At 53.7% G+C, this 23,408-nt stretch overlaps 1 protein-coding gene across 8 annotated transcripts in view; it reads left to right on the top strand.

The window, feature by feature from the left end:
• The window catches only part of LINGO1 (leucine rich repeat and Ig domain containing 1), a 205,573-nt gene that overhangs the window by 75,931 nt on the left and 106,234 nt on the right, over nt 1–23,408 (top strand). For all 8 annotated transcript variants that reach the window (XM_005666135.4, XM_021099021.2, XM_084966981.1 and 5 more), the window contains one exon: nt 2,866–2,909. The gene's annotated coding sequence lies outside the window, so the exon portion shown is untranslated. The remainder of the gene's footprint in view (nt 1–2,865; nt 2,910–23,408) is intronic.

Genomic DNA, 23,408 nt, shown 5'->3' with positions numbered 1-23,408 from the left:
ACTGGGTTTGGTAAAACTGAGGTTTCTGGGAACCTTGATAAGAGCAGTTTTGCGGCGTAATGGGGACAGAAGCACAACCAGAGGCAGGGTGAAGGAGAGCGGGAACTGAGGGAGTGGAGACTGAGACTCGTAGTAGGGATAGCTCTGGAGTTTTGCCTTAAAGGGAGCAGAAAGATGAATTGCCATCAAGGAATCAAGATGGGGAGTTCCCATCATGGCTCAGTGGTTAACGAACCTGACTAGGAACCCTGAGGTTATGGGTTCGATCCCTGGCCTTGCTCAGTGGGTTAAGGATCTGGCGTTGTTGCTGTGAGCTGTGGTGTAGATCACAAATGCAGCTCGGACCCCACGTTGCTGTGGCTCTGGCGTAGGCCGGCAGCAACAGCTCTGATTAGACCCCTAGCCTGGGAACGTCCATATGCCGCCGGTGTGGGTTCCCCACCCCCCTCCCCGCCAAAAAAAACAAAAGACAAAAAAAAAAAAAAAAGGGGAATCAAGGTGGAAGTGGATCAAGGAATCCCCCTCCATCTCTCCTTCCTTTTTTCCCTCCCTCCCTCTCTTCCTCCCTTTTTCCCTTCATAATACTGAGGCAAACTGATAGGCGTTTTACCAGCTGTGTGGCCTTGGGCAAGTAGCTTAACTTCTCTGAGCCTCAGTTCCACATCTGCAAAATAGAGATGGCAACCCAGATGTTCCTGGATCTGGCACCTAGTAGGTACTTAGCAAATGGAACTTGTTCTTAAGTAGGTGTTCACCTGGGGAAATAATCACTCTGGTACTGGCACAAATGTTTCGAGTGGTCAGTTTGGCAGTGAGTATAAAAATTTCAAATGTTGTATACTTTGACCCGCTTTTTAGAAATATACCTGTACAAAGAGACAGGCTTTTTTTTTTTTTTCCCAGCAATGTGTGAAATAAAAAATTGGAGCCCCCTAAGCACTCATCCTGGGAGGGCTGATGAAGTAGGTGAGGGTATGATTCCACATGGAGTTCCTCCAGGTGGCACCGAGCACAGCAGGGCTCCGTTTGCAGCATAGATACTGGCACTTTAAGGGCTCAGCTGCTCCCTTGGCTGGCTGTTCTTGGGCAGGTTATGCCGCCCTTGGGTTTTTCTCATCTACAAATTAGGCTAACAGCAGCACCCATCTCTAAAAATAAAATGGGTTAATACATATCCTCAAGCCAGTATCTGGTGCATAGTAGGTGCTCAGTGAGTACAAGCAGTGCTCATTGTCATCTTTATGTACAGACAGGGAACCATCTCCAAAATCTACTGTTAGGAACGTGGTTACACACAGCACAGAGACTGCTCCCTGGTGTGTAATCACAGGTTTGTGCCTATGTGTAAACACACGGGCACCTCTTGGCATGTCTGTGCAAATGCGGAGCGAAAGTTGCACATCAGAGGGGCAGTCAGGACCTCTGGAGACGTAGCTGAGTGAGAGCGTGTTTACTCTATAGATATCTGTATTTGAAGCTCTTTAACAATATAAAGCTTTTGTGTACAGGCACACCTCAGAGATATTGTGGGTTAAGTTCCAGATCATCACAATAAAGTGAATATTGCAATAAAGTGAGTCACACCAAGTTTTTGGGCTCCCAGTGTATATAAAAGTTATGTTTACACTATACTGTAGTCTATTAAGTAATAGCATTATGTCTGAAAAAACCAAGGTGCATACCTTAATTAAAAAATACTTTAATGCTAAAAAAAATGCCAACCATCATCTGTCTTCAGCGAGTCATAATCTTTTTGCTGGTGGAGGATTTGAAATATTGCAAGAATTACCAAAACGTGACACAGAGACCTGAAATGAGCAAATGCTCTTGGAAAAATGGTGCTGATAGACTTAAGGTAGTGTAGCTGCAAACCTTCAATTTGTAAAAACCACAATATCTTACGTGCAATAGAGTGAAGCGTAATGAAACAAGATATGCCTGTATTACTTGTATAATAATGAGACTACAATATGTAAAAATGGTAAATTAGGTCTTCACCTCCTCCAGGAAGCCTTCCGTGACTGCACTGGCCCACAGCTTACACCTATTAGATCTATAAGCCACATTTCCCGCTGTGGCTGTTTTCAATCAGCTGTGCATACACACAAGCGTGGTCTCCCCAGTCAGCCTATGGACTCCTTGAGGGTGTGGGCCAGACACATCTAGACTTGCAAATCTCAAAGAGTGATCACCTGGGAGCTTGTTGGAAATGCTTATTCTCAGGCCCCACCATGGACCTGCTGAATCAGGAACTCCAGGGATGGGGCCCAGCATGCTGTGTTTTCACAAGTCCTCCAGGCAACTCTGATGCAGCTACTAGGATTGATGGGGAAATCGAGGCACAGATGAGGGAAAGGGCTGGCCCAGGGTCATGGGGTGAGCCAGTGACAAAGATGAGAGGACTAGGTCTAGGTCCCAGCTGGAGGTGAAGGAGGGCATAGGTTCTCCCTCTGGCCACGACATCTGGCCCCAGGAGGGAGAATTTGAGGTTCACCCTGTGTGTCTAGAGGCCAGAGAGCACACAGGTACAGGTAGATGGGGACATCTGCTCTCTGTTTATGTGCGGGTCCCTCAGGGCCCATGTGGGCTCCCTCTGGGCCTGTCACTGGGAGCCCCTCGGATAACTCTGTGCCTCCTGAGCCCCCTCCCCAGCCAGCTGGAGCGGGGCACTTGCTTGTAGAAAGTGCATTCTTGACTCTGTGGAGTGAGTCTGGTATCCTTGGGATGCCCTTTTTCCTGCTCCCTCTTGTCCCAGGGATGTGGGCAGGGGCTTGGTGAGGTTGACTGCAGGAGGGGTCCTGTGGGTGGGGAGTCTGCAAGGCTCCATCTGACGGCGGTCTCACCCTTTCTCTGCTCTCTCTGCAGGTGTCCCTTTGAAGAGCCCCTGAGCCCACTCACGCCGCAGAAAGGTAAGTAGCTGCCTGGGGTGGTGGATGAGGCAGGGGGCCAGAGGCTGTGTGCATGTGGGGCAGGGTCCAGGGGCCTCGTCTCCCTTTGCTCCGCCCCCTCTGCTACCCTTTCTCCTCTTCCATCTCCTGGAGCCCACCTTTGCCCTCCTCCTGCTGTGTCCAGGGGATGCTGTTTAGTTGCAGAGGGAAAGAGGGTTTGGCAATCTGCTTTGGAGAAGAGAAGAGGAGGGTGGCTTCTTGGTCTGAGGGGTCAGCATTATGGATGCTGGGGAGCAGCTATTGGGGTTTGGGTTTGTTGGCCAAGGCACCCACCAGGAATGAGGCTCGGACACCCTGGAGGCCCCTCACTGGGCGGGGGCAGAGCTGTGGGCCACTCTGGGGAGGTAGGCCTGCCTGTGGGGGACAGGCCAGGGCATACACTGAGGTTGTGGGTGCTCTGGGTGGGCAAGCTCAGGCTTTTGGGGGCCTGGTTATGCCCTGCAGTGAGTAAGCATTTTGGGGACATGATTCCCAGGCCCAGAGGACACTGTCAGATGAGGGGCTTCACTGGCAGGCCCAGCAGGTCTCAGGGCAGATGCTCTCCCTCCCCGCCCCCACCCCAGCTTCCTGTATCTCCTCGGACTACAGTTCCAAGGAGGCTTTGCTGAGTGGAGGATTTCTGGGAGGGCTTTAAGTTGGCGTCAGGGGGCCCAAGTGTGTCTGCTGAGTCAGCCTCGCCTCCACGCACAGGAGGGAGCAGAGGGGTGTGAAGTGGGGGAGGTGGCACGCTTACCCACCCCCACCCCCGTCCCAAGCCTTTCACAGCAGCAGTAGCAGCAGCCAGAGGGAAGCAGTGGGGGTTTTGAGGGCCGGCCTCCCTGGTTCTCCACCCTTGTCTGGCTGAGACCCCATGCACAACACAGGGCGGGGCTTAACTGAGATCGCCAGTCAGAGTTCTGGCTTCACCCTTGTCTGTGTGACCCACTACTCTACATTTCCACATCTGTGAAAGGGGGCTTCTCACAGTGCATCCTGCTGGGCCTTGTATTGCATGGAGAAGGCCTGCTGCAGAACCTGGCATACAGTTGATGCTCAGTCCGTGTTAAGCACGCATCAGTTATTTTGCTTCGTGGACTGAATTCGGTGCACAGAGCCTGGGGCCAGGCATGGGGTGGCTGTGGTTATTGGGAAGAGTCTGCAAGACTCTGGGGAATAGAGGAGAGCAGCCCAAGGCAGCTCAGACACCCCCGCAAAGACCAGTGTGGCTTTTCTGCCATTATTGTGAGGGAAAACTGTGCCCAGTGGACCCAATCCAGGCAGACTGCCTGGAGGAGGGGTGTTAATTGTTATTAATTTGCCATGGCTGATCACCTCTTTTAAGTCTATAAGAAACATTTTTTCACACTTTGATTAGCTCATTAATCTTAACAACCAGGAGCAGTTTGTTCCCTTCCTAGAGGTGGAAACGCCAAGGCTAAGAGGTGGGGAAGGACCGTGGCGGCCAAGGTAGGATTTGGCTCAGATTCTCTCTCCAGGTCCTACTGTCTACCCATCACTTCCCACTGCTCTGCCCATTGCCTCCTAATTTGGGACCTCCCAAGGAGAGGGGCGTGGTTGGAGGCCACACTTCTGGCCACCACATACCCTGACCAAGCCCCTTGGAGTTGGAGTCTGCTTTCTGGAGAAGCCATGGCCGGTGGGTGGGAGCTGGACTCCTGTCTGGACCAAGAGGCCACAATCAGCAGGGCTACAAGATTAAGCCACTTGGTTAGTCCCTCTCTGGGGCACATCCGTCCTTCTGGCATGTGACCAACTTCTCTCTCCTCTGTACCTGCACACTGATGGCCCCTCCACTTAGAGTTTGGCCTCTCTTAGAAGCTACCCTACAGTAACTGCCCTCAGCTGCCCTCCCCAGCCTGCCATCTCTTGGGTGGCCAAGTGGACCCCAGCCCCATTCTGCTGAGGGAGAGCAAGCTCCAGGCGCTTGTCCCTGACACAGGATCAGGCTGCAGGGATGCTGTTCAGGGGCAGAACTGGGCAGGGGCAGGTTCATATCTGCAAGGCTGACCACAGAAGCCTGAAGGGACCGCAGAAACCTGTCATCCAGCACACCTGGAACTGGCATCTGATGCATGTTTGATTATTTATGACTTGTGGGATGACCTGAGAAACCTTTGGCGTAGAAGAAACCTGTGCTGGATCAGAGACTATGTGTATTTGGTGGTAGTGGTGGGGGACGTGGGGAGCCTGGCAGGGAGGCATGCAAATCTAGGAGCCACAGTCACAACAACAGCATCTGTCAGGGGGCAGAAGGAGGAGCCACCGGGCACACCAGGGTACGGGCTCTGTCTGCCGTCAAGGCCGGGCGTGGGTTGGTGGCCAGCCTTGGCCAATGCTTTACCTCATGTGAAGCTACATGTGGACACCAAGGGGTGTACACTTGTCTGAGGGGACCAGAGTGGGAGGGCTACTCCAGAAGGACCCACTCAACAGAGCCCAGGAGGCCTGGGAAAAGGGTCTTGCCTGGATGGGCGGGCTTGCCAGGCACCCATCCCCAAGCCCCTCATCACTTCCAGAGCTCACTGGCCTGACTTTTCTGACTTGGGCCTGAGATAGATCCAAGCTGCAACTGCCCTCGTTTCTAAAACAGGGGAACGATGGGGCTGGGTGTCAGGCCTGTGCCCTAATTGACATCCTATTCTTGGGGATATAATTTTCAGCTTTAAGAAGCCAGGGTGTCTCTGCTTCAAATGCTGCTCTGTTTCTTTGGTTTTCACCTCAGTTAACTCAACACAGAAGGGCAACCCCATGGCCCTGTCCCCACCAGTCTTCCGGTTGAGGGCATTGCAGCAGTGCAAGGGGGTGGACTTAGCAGAAAAGTAGAGTGAAGAGTCCAAGTTCTGAGCCAGGCCACCCAAGTTCGTACTGGTGTCACCATTTGTGAGCTGTATGACTTTGAGTGAGTTTCTTAATCTCTCTGTGCTTCAGTCTTCTCATCTGTAAAATGGGTGCAATAGTCGCTTCCTCATAGGGATGTTGGGAAGATTGGATAAGATGATGCATGAGAAGCCTTTAAACAGGGCCTGTCATGTGGCAAAGTCCCTGTCAATGAAGCCATTGTTATGGCCAGAATTGGTGGCCGGTTGCTCTTCTGAGTAGGGTGGGCAGCAGAGCCAGCTCTGGCTAAAGCCAGTGGTATTTAGGTCTCTGTACTCCACCCCTGTGGCTGTGGTGAGGGAGGCTGCTCTGGCTTCTTTGCTGCTGCCCTCCTCTGAGTGCCAGTTATTGAAGGCCTCCGGGGGCACAGCTGGGTGTGAGGTGGAGGGTGATTGGTGCTTTCAGCCACCAGGGTAGAGGTGGGCACAGAGGGGTGAAATCCGAGTTGTGAGGAGATGGGGAGGCTGCTTTAATGGGGTGCAGGGAGGCAGCAGCAGTTGGGGCTAAAAGGTCTGGCAGGTGGAGGCAGGAGGCAGGGAAGAGAGGGAGGAAGGAGCAAGAACTGGCACAGGCCACCTGCCAGGCGCCTCGTACAGTTTTCACACATAGAACATTGCTTATTCCTCACACAGGAGAGGGATGTCACCAGCCCTGTTTCCATATAAAAATGGAGACCTGCAATGAGAGAAAACCACATCTTGCTGGACCCCATGTTGGTACCTCACCATCTTTAAGGGATAAAAACCCCTATAGGATAATAGCAAGAGCTCTTCTCCCCGCTCCCATCAGTCCTGGGAGCTATTTGCTTTCCTGTAATAAAGACATTGCTTGCTCGCTAAAAAATAAAAACATAAAAAAATAAAAATGGAGGTCTGATAGGAAAGGGGAGTTGACCCAGGTCACAGAAGAGGCAGAGCTGGGATCGAACCCACTTGTGTCTTATGCCCTGGGGAGGCTGCAGGGCACCAGAAGGGGCAGGGCTGTAGTGCTAGGCTCCGGCTGTCCCAGGCATTGGTCATGCATGGTCCTGGATGCGTGTGTGTGTGTGTGTGTGTGTGTGTGGCGGGGGGGACTGTGTGCCCATATCCTCCCTGCTCCCCCACTTTAGCAGGAAGCCTCTGGAAAACTGGGGCAGTGGGGCGGCTCTCTGCCACCTCCTACAGTATTGGCACCTGGGGGCGGCTTCCACATTGGAGGCCCGGTGCCTGGGCCCAGCTTGTTTTCTTGCATATGCCTCCCGTGACTCTGTTCAGCACCCCCCATCCAGCCTACCTACCAGCAAGGAGGGGTGCCTAGGGTGGGCTAAAAAGTACCCCAGATAAGAAAAATAATTAGTGGCTAAGATATTGCATGCCAAACATGGGCAAGTGATGTTTCTACTATCCCTATTCTGCTGCGGAGGAAATTGAGGCCAGAGGGGGTGTAATGACCAGGCAGTTGTGGGGAAGGGTTCTGACCTGGGTGGTGGGGCCCAGCTCTGATTTTACTCAGTGGGCCATCCTAAGAGGGCCCCTCGAGGCCTAAGGAGCCAGGATCAGGCGCTAGCTCTGCTCTGGGTCAGGCCCCAGGTAGGCATTTGATACTCATCATCTCAACAGAACCTGCTGGCAGGTTCCTTTTTTTTTTTTAAAAAAAACCTGTTTCTTTTCTTTCTTGTTTTTTTGGTCATGCCCACAGCATGTGGAATTTCCTGGGGCCAGCAATCAAACCTAAGCCATAGCAGCGACCCAAGCCACTGCAGTGACAATGCCGGATCCTTAGCCCTCTGCGCCACAAGAGAACTCCTGCTGGCAGGTTCTTAGTGTTCTTATGTCGTAGACATGGAACCTGAGGCTCAGAAGGGGCTCAGGCCCCCTCTGGTGCCAAAGTCAGGCCTTTATCCCTCTGTCCTGCTACCCCAGAGTGTCCCCCCACTTTGCCTGCTTGTCCCCCCACTGCTACTTTGGAATAAGTGCATCTTACCCTCCCCCCAGGCCTCATGCCTGCTAATGCACCTGGAGGGGAGGGAGAGCCTGGTCCAGTCCAGACATAGAAGCCAGAGAGGCAGGGTCAGCCCCTGCACGGGTGGGTGGGGGGCAGGGGCTGGACTTTCTGTCTCAGGGATGTCATTGTTGAGTCCCTTGTGCTCCACCCAGTCATATGTCCTTTTAAGTATAAGTCATTGTTAAGAACCTGGGCTGTGACATCAGACAGAGTATGAATCCCTGCTGTGTGACCTTCAACAGATTACTTAAGCTCTCTGTGCCTCAGTTTTCTCATCTGAAGAAGGAAGAATGCTGGTAGAACCCACTTTGCAGGGTTGTTGGAGGATCAGCTGGATTGAGGTCAGGAGTAAGGCCTTTCACATTTTAGGTACTCCATAAATTATGGTCGGAGTTGTCAGTGTTGTTATTAGCAGGGGTGTGGAATGTTCTAAGATCAGAACAGCGCTCATCCAGCTCCTATGTATAAGTAGAGGCTAGAGTTGAGAGGGACAGGGCTGGACCTTACCTCAAACTCTCCCAACCCCAACCCCCCACCCCCAGACCTCACGACCTGGGGAGGAGCTGTGTGTGGGGTGGGGGAAAGTTTTTGTGAATGTGCTGATTTACATGTTAACCATTACATATTTATACCCACTTCATTCCATCAAGTATCTGTGTGATACTAAGAGACATAATCCAGGGCAGGGAAAATAGGATGTAATAGGAAGAAAAGGCTCTGGGAACAATAGACGATGGACACACAGGGTCTGATGTTAGGCTGACTCTCTGGCCCTGTGCTTCCTGGTGGTCAGAGTGAAGAGGGCAAGATCAGTTATGAGATTCACACTGTTCACAGGAGCAAAGCAGCAATGGGTCCCTGGGAAGACGTGGCTTTGCAAGAGGAGGGGTTTTGAAGCAATGGGACATGGCTGGCCTCCCTACCCTTGTGAGGTTGGATCAGAGCAGCCTCTGCCCTCCTGACCACAGGAGTCCTGAGATTAGAGATTCGCATGGAAGCCTGGTTGGAGTCAGACAAACTGGAGTCTTTGGCTGGAGCTGAGTGGGGACCCACTAGGTGGGTGCCGTGTCATCTCATTGTTTGTGCTTGCACCTGGGCCCAGGGAGGCAGGATTTGGTGAGCAGTGACACAGGCGCCAGAGCTGGAGTCCCATCCTGCTAGGACCATCACCTCATCCTTGGGGCAGTCTGCCCCAGACGTGCATTCTGGTGCAAAAGGGCCCTCACTGACCATCTCTTTCAGTCCTCTCATTTTACAGGTGGGGAAACTGAGGCCTAGAGGGGAATCTGAGTACCTACTGTGTGTCAGAGGTTTTAAAGCTGCTACTCACTTCCTCCTTTCCTGACTCCTGTGGGTGTGCTGAGGAAGCCAGGGCTCAACAAGGCTGAGTAACTTGCCTGAGGCCACATGGCTGCGAGATGGAGGAGCCAGGCTTGAACTCAGGCCTGCCCAGTAGCCTCAGGAGATGGGAAGAGCTGTGCAGTACTCTCTCCTCTCAAGACCTTGGCTGGCAGAGGAGCAGGGCACGCACCTGTCCAGCCGTCCCTGCATCCACTGAAGCTCAGGATTTGGGGAAGCGGGGGTCAGATGGCTGATCGGGGTCAGGAGTCCTCCAGACAGGAAGAGACCTTCTCTTCACAAGGGTGACACTGGGCATAGGGCCGAGGACTGTGTGAGGCTGGCACTGGGTCATAGCCCCTGATGCTTGTGGTCCCAGCTCCACAGCTCCTCCCGTTCTGGATTCTTCTGTCCAGCTAGGCCTCTACATCTACAGGGCAGGGCCTGAGGCCGGCTCTGCCTGCTCTGCTCCTCTCCTCAAGAATTCTCAACGTCTCCTCACTGCTTGAGCACTGGCTGCAGGTCCCTGTGCCTGGACTCCTGGCTCTCAGCCCTGAGCCTAACTCAGCCCATGGGGCTCCCCCGTACTCCCTCCCATGGCCTGATTCTGCAAGTGCTCACTGGTCCAGATGTGCCAACCGCCCCCACCCCCAACCCTGGCCCTCGAGCTGCTCAAAGGCAGGACAGAGTTTTCCCTTCCTCCTTCCAGGGCCACCTGGGCTCCTGAGGGGTGAAGCCTCCATAAAGACCTGCAGGAAGGGGGTTAAAGGGGAGAGACAGTCAGCAGTCACAGGGGAGAGATCTTACATGTACTCGGCCACGTTGAGACCTCAGGAACTGCCCCGTGAAACAGGACACCAAAAATTGTTACCAACTGCAAACATAGCTGATGTTCTTGAAGTGCCTGCTGTGTGCCAGGTGCTGTCCTAGGCAGTTTACCAATCTTTATCCATTTAGTCCTCACCGCAACCCATGAGGCTGTTTCACAGGAGAAGAAACTGAAACAGAGAGGTTAAGTGATTTGCCCAAAGTAACACAACTCATAAATGGCCAAGTGGGGATGTGAACTCAGGCAGTGTGCATTCAAGGGAAAGGGAAGGGACTCACTATTTATCAAGCTTCCATTACATTCTAAGCATTTGGCACACGCGGTCTCCTTGGCACCTCCTGCGGGCTGGTGCACGAGTAATGTGACACCCCTATTACAGATGAAGAAACAGGGCCTGAGAGAAGATGGGGCCTGCAAGGCAGCCCAGCTGGGAGGAAGTGGACGAGGTGGGTGCCCTTGGGGCTGCCTGATCTCCTAGAGCTGCCCCTGGAGGCCCCTCCCTGGAGGCCGGGAGGGAGGGGCAGGAGTGAGGTGGGGAGGGCTGCGGGAAACCCTCTTCTGGGTGTGGCTGCACGCTGGGCTCCAGCCCTCCAGGAGGCTTTGGTCTCCAGCCAGCCTGGTGGGGAACTGGGAAGACCTGGGGGCCAGGACTCAGGCAGGCCCCAGCATAGCCCATCTGCCCTGGGCTCGTGGGGACATGGCGTGGCCGTGATGAATGGGCTCCTGGCAGGCTGAGTATTAATCATATTGCTGGGCGGCGGGAGAGGCAGCTGCCTGAAATGCCTGCACTGGGCAGAGTCTGTCACCACTGGGCCTGGCTGGGCTGAGAGGGTAGGGGCCAGCAGGGGGGAGGCGGTATAGCCTTGACCTTGGAGTTGTTGCTGAAGAGGCTCAGTTGGAGAGGTCTCCTCATTGCCCTCCCCAGACATTTCTTCTTTGGAGAAATGTCTATCAGGTCTTTTGCCCACTTTTTAATTGACTTGCTTAGGTTTTGGTGTTGAATTATAGGAATTCTTCAATTCTGGATATTAACCCTTTATCAGATATATGATTTGCAAATATTTTTCCCCACGCAGTAGGTCGCTTTTTCACTTTGATGATTGTTTCCTTGGACATGCAGAAGTTTTCAAGTTTGAGGTTGGCCCATTTGGCTGTTTTTGCTTTCATTGCCTATGCATTTGGTGTCATATCTAAGAAATCATTGCCAGGTCCAATGTCATGAAGATTTTCTCCTGGAGTTTTATAGTTTCAGGGCTTACATTTAGTTCTTTAATCCATTTTGAGTTAATTTTTGCATATAGAATACCACAAGGGTACAACTTCTTTTGTGTGTGTGTGTGTGTGGATGTCCAGAAACTGAACAGAGGCTACAGCAACTGCAAGTTTATTCTTTCTGGTGCAATATCTATATATCCAGGTCCACAAGACCCACATCCTTTCCTCCTGGGGGATGGCTGTCACCTTGGCCATGAGTCTTTCCTCCTCCCCTCTTTGGGCACTGCTGTACCGAGGCCGCGTTAGGCAGATGCCTGCAGCCTCCTGGGGTGGTGTGAACCACTGTGGGGATGCAGGGTTTTTCCCTACCCATCTCCAGGGCTGCTGGGGCCTCTGGGTGGATTTGGGGGCTCTGTGATGGGACAGATAGAGGTGCCCAGGGTCAGTGCACCACCAGGAGGACTGGGCTAGGACTAACAGCCCAAAGAGTCAACACCGGACATTGGTCTTTGGGAGGAAGGTCCCCAGTGGGGCACTTTGGGATTCTGACCTCATTTTGCCCTGATCTTCTGGTAGCTTAAATTAAGGTTCCATATTAGCCAGGGAGAGGTGATTCTCATCTTGGGTCCTCAGCTGATGGAAGTTCTGGGCTAAAACCCACCAAACCAAATGAAATCTTTTTTTTTTTTTTTTTTTTTTTTTTGTCTTTTTACCTTTTCTAGGGCCACTCCCATGGCATATGGAGGTTCCCAGGCTAGGGGTCTAATTAGAGCAGTAGCCAGAGGCCTCTGCCGTGGCCACAGCCACACGGGATCCAAGCCGCATCTGCGACCTACACCACAGCTCACAGCAATGCCGGATCCTTAACCCACTGAGCAAGGGCAGGGATCAAACCCGCAACCTCATGGTTCCTAGTCGGATACGTTAACCACCGAGCCACGACGGGAACTCCGAAACCAAATGAAATCTTAGAGCTAGAAAAATGAAGTTCTGCATGTGGGCTCAAAAACTCAAAGGCCAGGGGAATGGATGCAGGAAGGGGACAGGGACGCTTCCACGTACACTCCAGCAGTGCAATGGTGGAGCCCGCTCGCATAGCTCTGCCACGAGGTGTGTTTACTGGAACAGTTCAGGAACTTTGCGAGTCAGTGGTTCAGCACAAGTGTTCCAGATGTCCTGGCTTCCTCAGGCCTGGCAGATGCAGGCACCACATCTGACAGGACTGCCCATGGAACCAGGGAGTTCACGATCTGCCAGTAGCTTTCTGTGTGACCCAGGCAGGACTGTTCCCCTCCCTGGACCTCAGTTTCTTCTTCTGTAAAATGACCATTGTTTCCTCCCCAGAGGGGAATTTTGAAGGTTCACCAAGATGGTGGCTGTAAACTGCCCTGAGTGGACTGGGAGCCAAAAGCTTCCCAGGACCATGAGGCCACTCTGTGCACTGTATGGATGGGGAAACTGGTACCCTCAAGCTCACAGACTGATCCAGGACTCAGACCTCAGGCTCTGAATTCCCCACCCAGGACTCTTTCCCCTACTCAGATCCTAGCACAGGAAATTGGCTAAGCTCATTGAGACCTGCTTATGGACTGGTTACACCCAAACCAGCTCCTGATATCCAGCCGGGAGCCCCACCATCTGGAGGGGTGGTAGCGGGGATAAAATCCTTCTCCCCAATCCTCCACAATAGCTTATGTGACCAGTGGGAGGAAGAAAAGGAGGCCAGGACTCCATCTCAGGCTCCCCCAGGTGGGTAGTGACAGGGTCCACCTGCCATCCGGGAAGCACCTGCTGTAGGCTGGGTGGCGCCCTGCCAGGGTGGGATGTTAGGAAGAAATGGACCAGCCTCTGGCCATGAGGCTGGAGCCTAGCCCTGTGGGGGCTCTGGCCGCAGAAGACTATGGGGTACTTCCTGCCCTTGGGAGCTCGTGGCTGTCTTCCTCATGATGGGATGGTGGCTTCATGGGCCTTGCTCCATTTACTCCTCCCAGTAGCCCATGAAGTGGGTACCAACTTTATTCCCACTTGGCTGAGCTCAGAGAAGTGGGAAGCTAGAATGTGGCTAGAATGAAGCTAGAATGAAGCTAGAACGTTTGAAGCTAGAATGTGGCTCTGCAGCTGACATGCTGGTGACCTTTAGCTCTCAGTTTCCCCATCTGGACAATGAGGACTTAGGCAGATGAATTTAGGGGAATCTTTTAACTTCAGTCATATCTTCTGCTAAAGATGCTCAAGTGTCAGAGTATCTACAGTTCTGAAGATCTGACAAGTCCAAGGAAGGGCCGTGACCGCAGCTTAGAGACCAGTAAACCGAGGCAGAGAGTCATCCCCTTCCCAGCCTCACTTCACCCACCCTCTTGGGTAGGGCTTGTCGGCTGCCCCAACTCCCCCTGAGGCTCGGGTCAGAGCTGGCAGTCACTAGTGACCTGCGTCTGGCTGTGCAAGTGCACACACATGTGTGCTAGGGGGAGGATGGTGCCTGGAAGGAGCCGGGGAAGCTGAGCAGACCCCATGGCCACTGGGCAAGAGGAGGGCCCCGCCCCCTCTCCGGTCCTGCTCCGGGGCAGTGAGTGGGAGAAGCCCCGGGTGAGGGTTTGTGTCCACTATATATAGCTGCTCAGACACGCACACCCAGCTATTTCTGTGTCCTTCCTCCTACTGAGGCAGGGGGAGGGGAGAGAAAGTAGTCCATCTAAAAATATAACCCCGGGGAAAATATCACAGCGCCTGAGCCTGAGCCTGAGAGATCTGTCTGGTTCTCTCGCCTCCGCCCCCGCACCCCGACTTACTGCCGCCTCGGCTCCCTTTGGAAGCTTCAGGATGTGGCCTTCTCCCCAACCTGTGCCGCTTTCGACTTGTGCCCACTAGGTGGGGCTGGGGTCCCTCTGCCCCCATTTCGCAGGTGAAACTGAGGCCTGGCCAAGGCTGGCCGGGGGGGGGGGGGGGGGGGTGGCTTCATGGGCCTTGCTTTCTGCTGGGGTGGGGTCAGTGCTTTCTGCTGATGGCCCCTTGGCATGCCCAGGTGTCCCCAGGGTCTCCCTGCCCTGTTGGGCCTTGGACTTGGGTGGCGGGGTTCAGGCTTGGGCCTGCACTCTCTTGCTGCAGCATCTCCCTTTGAGCCTCTGTTTCCTTGGCTACAGGGGGAATAATGGTACCACGTAACTGGTAGGTGGTGGTGAGAATAGGAGAGGTACAGGGGAAGCCCATGACCAGGTACCAGTGGGCTTGCCCCGCCAGCATCATTGTTGCTATCGTTACTATCATCTTTGCCTTCATCCGGGCCAAGGGTCCTCTTTTCCTGAGGCCTGGAGCCCTCTCAGCTCCATTTCCTTAGGCTTTGCTGGGTACCATGCAGCTTAAAAAATGACTTTTCCTCTGGGAGCTTCCTGAGAATGGGATGGCCCTTCGCAGGTCTGCATCCCTGTGCCCACCCCAGCCTTCAGTGGCTGAAGATGATTGGATTTAAGTTTGCTGAGGAAGGCAGAGCTAGTCTAAGGGTGATCAAGCACCTGCCTCAGTCTAGGCTCCTGCTACACAGACAGGCTCCAGGTGGGTGGGGTGTGGTCGCTTCCATTATAAAGATAGAAGCCTGGAGCTCAGAGAGGGAAAGCCATGGTCCCTGGGTCACACAGCTGGGACAGTGGACCTCAGGCAGAGGCTGCCTGACTCCCCTGGGATCCCAAGCTTCTGGGTTATAGGGGTCCCTCACCTGCCTGTCTCCGCTTTTGTGGACTGCAGGCTCCCTGGGGGGTACCTCTGTGATTGTTCAGCAGCCCTACTCCATGCTCTTTCCTGGTGCTTTATGTTGTCTTACTGCCATCTGCCTCTGAATCTCGCTGCGCAAGAGGTCCAAGGCTTCTGAGGCTTGGATTCGGAGGCCCTGGATGTAATGAACACCTAGTGGATGCCAATGTGTTGGTTCAGTGTGAAAATGTCAACTTATCTAAAAGTGGAGCGACTGGTCTGCTGAACCCCATGTTCTCATCGGCGAGCATCAACTCATGACCAGACTGGTTTCCTCTATACTGATCCACTCCCTGCGACCACCGGGTTATTTTAACATCATAAAATTTTATCCATAAAGTTGCAGTGTATATCTCTAAAAGGCAAGGATCCTTTAAAAAGCATAACCATAATGCCATTACCACATCTGAAAAATCAAATGTTACCTGGCACTTGGTATTTATTATCTGATTCACTCTGCAAGAAAGCCCTGAGGTAGGACTTAGCACTGTCAATTTATAGGTGAGGATACTTGGGGCTCAGAGAGGTTTGGCAACTGGCTTTAGGGCACACAGCTGGTAAGTGACCAAGAAGGGATTTAAGCCCAGGCTATCTGACTACAAAGCCATGCTCATTCCTCTTTCTTCTGCCAGGCAGGGCCCATGTCTGCCCCTGGCCTTTCCCAAAGTGTTGCCAAATCTTGTGGCCCCAGTGGGGATTTGGGCATATTTTTGACCAAGAGTGTCTAGTTCCCGGGCCTCCTGGCAATGTCGGAGTCCAGCACAAAGTTCAGCATGGGTGTGTGCTCAGATCACAGGCCACAAGGGAGTCCATGCTGCGCCAGGGCCAGGAGTGAGCTGTCTCCTCCGGCCAGCGCAGAGCTTTACGGGGGCATTAACAAGCCATTTAAAAAGCGCTGACAATACACTTTGCAGCTCCTATTTAAGATGTACTAAAAAATAAGCACCTTTTCAGGGAGGAAACTGCAGCATGTCGGGGTAAAATACGCCCGTGGTGTCACCTACGCACGTGTCACCCCGCAGGTGTTGGTGCAGCGAGCAGCAAGCTTCCAGGGTGGTCTCAGACAGTGGCACGTACTATGTGAGCAGGGTGTGTGTGTCAGCATCTCCAGTTCTGCAGGGGAAGGAGGGGGGAGGTCTGAAGTTTGGGGGTGTTAGATGGCAGAGTGCGGCAGAGTGGGGGTCTTGGGTAGAGGGCAGAGGATGTTACCTGCTCCAGGCTGCCCATGCCATAGATGGGGATGCCAAGGCCCAGATGGGGTGAAAGGTCCAAGGTCACGCATCCTGAGAGGTGCTCCCAGCAGTTCTGAGCACCCCAAGCCCAAGGGAGACACACTGTACCCATAGTGGGTACCTCTATATCTCTCTCCTCCCTCCTCATCCCATTGCAAAACAGACATTCTCAGGCCTGAGACAGGCCCAGACTCTTGCACTGGTTCACTGTAACCTTAGGCTTATCCTGCCTCTCTGGGCCTTAGTATTCATATCTGTAAAATGGGGAGAGTAATGATGCCCAGATGGGATGAGGGGAGTGGAGGGTTTCAGAGTTTGTTGGGGTAGCCCCTTAACACCTCCTCAAAACCCCCTCAGCTGACACAGGGGCTGTGACAGTCTCCTAGAGAGTGCCCTGGGGTGGGGCTGCCTCCGCTCCCCCCTCCCTCTCATCCTTCTTTCCTTCCATGAATATCTCTTAAGTGCCCACCACAAGCTAAGCCCTGTGATGGGCACTGGGGACTCAACAGTGAACAAACAGGAGTTCCCGTTGTGGCTCAGTGATTAGTGAATCCGACTAGGAACCATGAGGTTGTGGGTTCAATCCCTGGCCTTGCTCAATAGGTTAAGGATCCAGCGTTGCTGTGAGCTGTGGTGTAGGTTGCAGACGCGGCTCAGATCCCACGTTGCTGTGACTGTGGTGTAGGCTGGTGACTACAGCTCCGATTGGACCCCTAGCCTGGGAACCTCCATGTACCGCAGGTATAGCCCTAGAAAAAGCCAAAAACAAAACCAAACCAAAAAACCCCGAAAACCAAAAAACAAACAAACCAAAAACAGTGGACATAACAAACAAAAAAATCAAATGAAACAAAAAAATAGTCTGGCTGCTTCATGAAGCTTGCAGTTGAACAGGGGACCCTGAAACTAAATCACCCCACTGTTGCAGGGCCACTTGTACACACTAGCAAGGGGTGGGTGTGTGGCGCTGTGAGAGGATTTCAGAGGGGATGGACCACGTCGGGGAAGCCAAGGAGGGCTTCCCTGAGGAGGTGACGCATGAGCTGAGCACTGCAGGATGAACAGGTGAGCTGAGAGGCGGGAGATGGTGGCTGGAGGGATGAGGGCAGCAGGCAGAGGGAATAGCACGTGAGCTTAATAGGAGGAGGAAAGCACGGTGTGGCTGGAGTGGAGAAGAGCCCAGGGAGCTATACGTGGTGGGAGATGTGGCTGAGGACGACTGAGCCAGGCCTCCACCAGAACCACGGAAGGGTGTAGGTTGGGGCGAGAAGGGTTATATACTTAGATTTGTGGTATGAACCGATTTCTGTTGTATGTGGGGAAATGGCCTGAATGTGAGTCAAGAGTTGGAGTGAAGGTGAGCATCCAGGTGGGAAAGGCTGGTGGTTTGGACCGGGTCATGGCCTGGGGTGCCCACTGGCTGTCTGTCCTCCCCAATTATTCCTTCTGGATCTACTGACCCAGGAAAGTCCCTGCAGGTGTCCTGGAGGCACAGTGCTCTAGGACTGTCATCCACAGGGGGTGAGGGGGGTGCCTTTGGCGATGGGTCTCTTTCCTTCCCTAGAAGGTGGGGAGGCCCTTCTGAGGTCAGGCAGGGGACAGGTCGTGGAGCAGGGCCCACTGTTCAGCCCACTGGCCCAGGGGGGCGCTCCTTCTCTGACATGCAGCTCAAGAGGCAGCCTGGGTGTGAGAGCACGAGCGAGTGGAAGGTGTAACATCTGCCTTGTCTCCCCTTTGAGATCTAACCTAGGGAGGAGCGGGTGCCCAAGAGGGGAAGGGAGCGAGAAAAAAAAAAATGGCTCGCTTTACTTAATTATGACTGATTGTGACAGCTTGCATCTTTAGTCTGAAAAGTATCTATGGGGTAAGGACTGCTTTTCTCAATCGGGATAATTATGTTAATTAAAATGCTTTCTTTATAGCAGTTCTGATTAATAAAAACAGTTCCACTGCTCTCTTTAAACACTCTAACCTTCTGTTGCACGGGGAAGGAGGCCCTTTCTCAGCAATTTATGGTTCTTCACGCAGATTCCAAGAGGCAACCTGCTGCCGGGTGGTCTTGGTGGCGGGCACTTTGCTCACATGCACGTGGGGATGGATGCAGGGAGAGAGGGGAGGAGAGCGAACCTGGCAGGTGGCTGGACTGGCCATCAGGGCCAGGGATGGGATAGGGCATCGTGCTGCTGAGTCTGCTGGAGAATAAAAATACCACTGATTTCTCTAATTACTGTTTATTTCCTCTGGAAAACATGGGGATAATTAATGAGCTCCCAATTAGGAAAAATTACATATGGAGGAAAGAGGTAGCTGGGCCAGGACTGGTTCTAGAACTGAGGGGTGAGCTGGGGGATGACCCCATCCTGGCTTTGGGGGGTGGGAGTGGGGAGAGTGGGGGGCAGAGGGTTTGCTGAGGAATGGGGGGAGGTGGGGTCTAATAATAAAGTGGGGGTGGTTGTTGATGTGCGGGGATGAGAGATGGAGGGAGGGAGGGACAGGGCGGGGAGGGGGTGTCACCTGTCTCCCACCCCCAGGGAAATTGAGCTGGGAGGGAATAAAATCGGGGGCCTTGGTGGCAGAAAGCTGAGTTCTGGGCCTGGATCCTGTGTGACTCTGAGCCTGGCCTCTCTGACTCAGCCTCAATTCCTCACCTCCCCCTGGGCCAGAAATCACAGATGAAACCCCATAGGTGTGTGGATGTGCATGCGTGTGTCTGTGAGCATGTGAGTGTGTGGGTGTATGAGCATATGCACGAGTGTGTGTGCATGTTTCTGTAGGTGAGTGTATGTGTGTATGTGTGAGTACACGTGTATGACAGTGTGTTTATGTGTGATTGTGTTTATGTGTCTGTGAGTATGTTGATGTGTGAAAGTGTATATGTGTGTGAATGTGTTGATGTGTGCAAATGTGTATTTATTTATGAGTGCATGAAAGAATATGAGTGTTTATATGTGTGAGTGTGTATGTGTTTGAGAGTTTGAGTGTATATTATGTGTGTGTGAGTGTGGCCACATGCATGGGTGTGAGAGAGTGAGTATATTCCAGCCTCAGAGTGTGGTGAAAATCTCAGCCCACCAGTCTTGGAAAGCTTTGCAAATGTCCCATCAAAGTCGGGTTTTCTGGCCTCTCTCTCGAAAAATTGGAAGCCAGGAACCCTTCAGCGGCAAGGAGCCTTGGGCGGGACTGAGTGGGGGCTGCTGCCATGCCTGTTCCTTCCCCATTTTCCTTACAGCCTGACTTGGGAGGTGTCTGAGTTTTCAACCCCGCTCTCAAGAGGACTGACTGGGTTCTGGTGCCCGTGACTTTGTGTCGGCCAAAACCCAGCAGGGTTGGGGGTATGGATGATCTTGTATAGAGAAGGGTGTTTAGGCCCCAGAGAAGAAGGAGGTCCTCTCGGTGGAGCAGCATCTCTTTCTCCTGAAAGGAGTGAGTACAGATGAGGTCACAGCGGCTCTGAGTGGAAGTATCCCTGGTGCTAGAGGGAGACCCAGTGGGGTTCCCACTCCGTTGACACCCAACCATCCCAGTCCTGGGAGTGGCTCAGCCCGGGTCTTGGCCCTAGGAGTTTAGATGAGGCTGGGGGATGGCCATCTGGAGGAGGGAGGGAGGAGAGGGTTATAGGAGATGCTGCAGCAGCAAGGTCCTGGCAAGGGCGAGCTGCCTGCCCCTCCTTCTCCCTGAGGCCCCAGCTGTCTGCTAGACCCCTCTTGCCACTTGCCACTCCAGGTCATTTTTCCTGTCATCCTCCTGGCCATGCTTCTCGCATACTGAGGACTTTGGCTTCCGCCATTCTGCTCATGCCAACCCACGCCCTGCCCCCCGAAACACAACCTGAAGCCTCTTTCATCTCCCTGCTCCCCTTCACCCCCAGCCTGGTCCCCGCCTCGCTTGCTCCTGTGAATGAGGAAATAAGCTGAGGGCTTCCTCTTGAATGTGCTGCCTGGTGGAGAAAGAGCCTGTTGCAGTCAGGAGGCCCCTGTAGCCCACAGAGCATGTGGGCCAAGAGGGCAGGGGGCTTGTCCAAGGTCACGTGGCCTGGAGCTGGGGTCTGAGGAAGGCACAGAGACCAGGGGGTTATAAGGGTGGCCAAGACCAAGGGGCTAAGGCTGAGGGGCACAGGAAGTGATGCTAGTGGCTCCCTAGACCCCCGGCCTCTCTCAGGAGAACCCTGCAGACGGCTTCCTGGCCTACATCTTTGGGCCCTGGTCTTAGGGTTCAGGAGCTTGCCTGGGTACATAGCTATGGGTACTCACACACGTGTGTGTGTGGAGACACACCTGTGCAGCATGTGTGTGGGCCCATGAATCTGTACAGGTACGTGGGCATGTGCACATTTGTGTATTCTCAGGTGCACGTATAGATGTGTGGACGTGTAGGGGGTGCCTATACATGTGTGCAAGTGTTGGCACATGTCTGTGCACAAAATGGGACAAGCTGGCGTGTGGTTGCACACATCTACGTGTGTGCGTGTGTGGAGCACTCCTGTGTATGCACAGCCTTGGGCATGGGCATGTGGACACGTGACTGTTTAACATGTGTGTCTAGAGTGCTGCCCCTGCATGCTCACGCGTGTACTTTCCCAGGTAGGTTGGTGTGTACAGCTGAGGGACGTGGCAGGGCCCCTCCCGAGGCCTGGAAGAGGGTGGCCCTCTTGGCGGGTGGGGTCCTAGGCAAGTCAGAGGTGTGAGCTCTGGATTGTCCTGGGAGCCGGCTCATTTGGGAGGGTGACTTCACTTCTCTAGGTGCTGTGAACATTCTCTTGGGTGCTGACTGCCAGGCCAGCCTTGGACCCCCCCGGCAGCTCTCCAGGCCCCCAGGCCTTGTATGGAAAGAACGTGGGCTGTCTACCATGCCCTGTGACTCCACTGCTGCCCAGATGTTCTGAGGACAGAGCAGAGGCCCTCCTTGTCCACTCCCCCACAAGCTGTGGCTGGGGTGGGTGATCCCCACATAGTCCAACAGAGTCCCGGATGTGCAGTGGGGTCTGAGCCACACTGAAGGGGGCTGGGAGTAGGAGGCCTGTCTGCTGGGGCTCCCTTGCTGCAGAGCAGCCCTGGCTCAGAAGGAGCTGCCTTTGCCCCAGGCCCCCAGGGCTGCCCCTTCCTCTTCCCACCAACACGCTGGCTAAGGTGGAATCCATCTGCCTCCCCGCCTCCTCTCCCGCCACCATCCGACAGGCACTAGGGCTGGCCCTCTTCCAAGAGGGGATGTGTTTTCAAAGACAGGACAGTTCCGACCCCTAAGGCGTGGTGTGCTAATGGAGGGGTTTCAGGAACTGCGAGTGATGCCGGGGTTCCACTCCTGGGCGGGAACACCCCCTTGCCTCAGCAGACACACTTGGCTCCTTCCTGCATGCGTGCAGTGGCCCCACAGGCCGGCTGGGACCCGGGCCTGCCACCCCCACCTCAGCCTGCCTAGGGGGCTATACCCCCCTCTCACCTCTACTGTATTTACGTGTCTATTTTATGATTTCAATTTTTAATGCCTCTGCTCTTTGAAGACGCTTAATGCTTTCGAGTGGAACATTTCCTTCCAGGACCTGAGCGCAGATTGAGGACAGAGCAATAAATCAACTAATAACTGGAACCTCATTTTCTGCTCCACGGCGGAGAGTTAACCCCCGCCTCGCTGCACTCCTCTCAGAGGCAGGCAGCTCCAGGCGAGGGGGGCTGGCGAGCTGAGCCGGCCCTGCGGCTCCCCTCCTCTCCTCCTCCTGAGTTTCCCCACATTCTCTTCTTATCTTCCCTTCCTCTCTATTATTTCTGTCCTGCTCAAAGCAAGCAGAGGAGATATCTGGAATTGCATCTGTGTGTGTGTCTTCGTGCATGTGTCTGGGCCTTTAGAGTCAGGAAGCACCACCACTGTTCACCTAGGATGACTCTTGACCTCTGCAGGACTTGTGAAAGAGCCCACAGTGGGGAACCACATCTGCATGGTGAGGCTGAATGGTACAGGTCGAGATTAGGAGCATAGCCTCTGGGGACCACACTGCCTGGGTGCTATTCTGGCTTTGTCATTTATTGCTGTACGATCTTGATAAGTCACTTAACCTCTCTGAGCCTCGGTTTCCCCATCTGTAAAAGAGCGTTAAAATAGCGCCTCGCTCGTAACTGTTACACAGATTAAATGAGTTAGTTGCCTGTGAGGTTCCTGGTACTTAGTAAGTACGATGTAAGTCTTTTCTGTCATTGTGTAGACACACACAGATATACACAGAGCACACTCCTCTCCCCCAACCCACTGACCCTGAGACGCCAGAGATGCCATAGGCACACATGCCCAGACCCATCAGCCTCCATTGCCAAGTGTGCACCACAGCCTCCAAGTGAGGAGGAGCCCAAGCATCTATCCGAGCTGTCTGGGACAGCTTCCTGGAGGAGGTGGTGCCAATACTAGGCCTCAAGTTGATAGAGAAGAGGGTGGACTTGGGGGCCTGTTGGGCAACAGCCGGAAGGATATTGGAGAGGGCCAAGGCCCAGATGGATGTGCTTACATTGATTCAGAAGGCAGCAAGAAGGGGAAGGACTAGCATTTAGTAGGCACCTATGGTATACAGATATCTTGTCTATGTTATCTCTCTGTGGACGTGAGGCGCCTGCCTCTGAGCACTGAGATGTGACTTGCCCAGTATTACCCAAGCCATCAGTGGCAGAGGCAGGATTTACATGCATGTCTGATCCTGAAGCTCTATCCCTCTCATGTGTGGCTTAGGTCCCAGTGCTGCAAGGCTGGAGAAGGGCAGCCAGTCCAACCATCCCCACCCCAACAATGTCCTGGTCTGGCTGGACACCTCTGGTGACAAGAGCTTACCACTTTTCAGGACAGTTTATGCCTGTGGTTCCACACATGCTAACTGTGATATTCGGGCTCCGCCAAAATCCAGTTGCTCTAACTCATCCCTCATACGCCCCACACCACCTCAACCACGCCCTTCCTGATGGGCCCACACTGAGTGGGCTGCACCCTTTCCTCCCGATGCCCCAAAGATATTGGGTGCCCGCAGTGTGCCAGATGTGACGTGCAGCACCGCCACAGGCCACCTGTGACCACGGTCACCCTGTAGAATTGGCTGGTGCCCATCCCTGAGCGTTCAGTGTCCCATACTGTCAGGTCCACCACTGGCATCCAGAGCAGTCTGGACTAGTGCTCAGCCCTGAGTATGTGGTTTCCAGAGTATTTAAACAGATAGTCTTCTAGGTTATAATTTTTGCCCATTATGGCTGATGTCTTCTTGGGGCCATAAAA

Source organism: Sus scrofa, chromosome 7, assembly GCF_054392235.1.
Source record: "Sus scrofa isolate SSC_HxYL_T2T_F1_AM1 chromosome 7, Sscrofa_HxYL_maternal_Yorkshire_Landrace_v2.0, whole genome shotgun sequence".
Classification (NCBI taxonomy): domain Eukaryota; kingdom Metazoa; phylum Chordata; class Mammalia; order Artiodactyla; family Suidae; genus Sus; species Sus scrofa.
The sequence above is the reverse complement of the archived record's forward strand: the minus strand, read 5'-3'. Positions and strand labels throughout refer to the sequence as shown.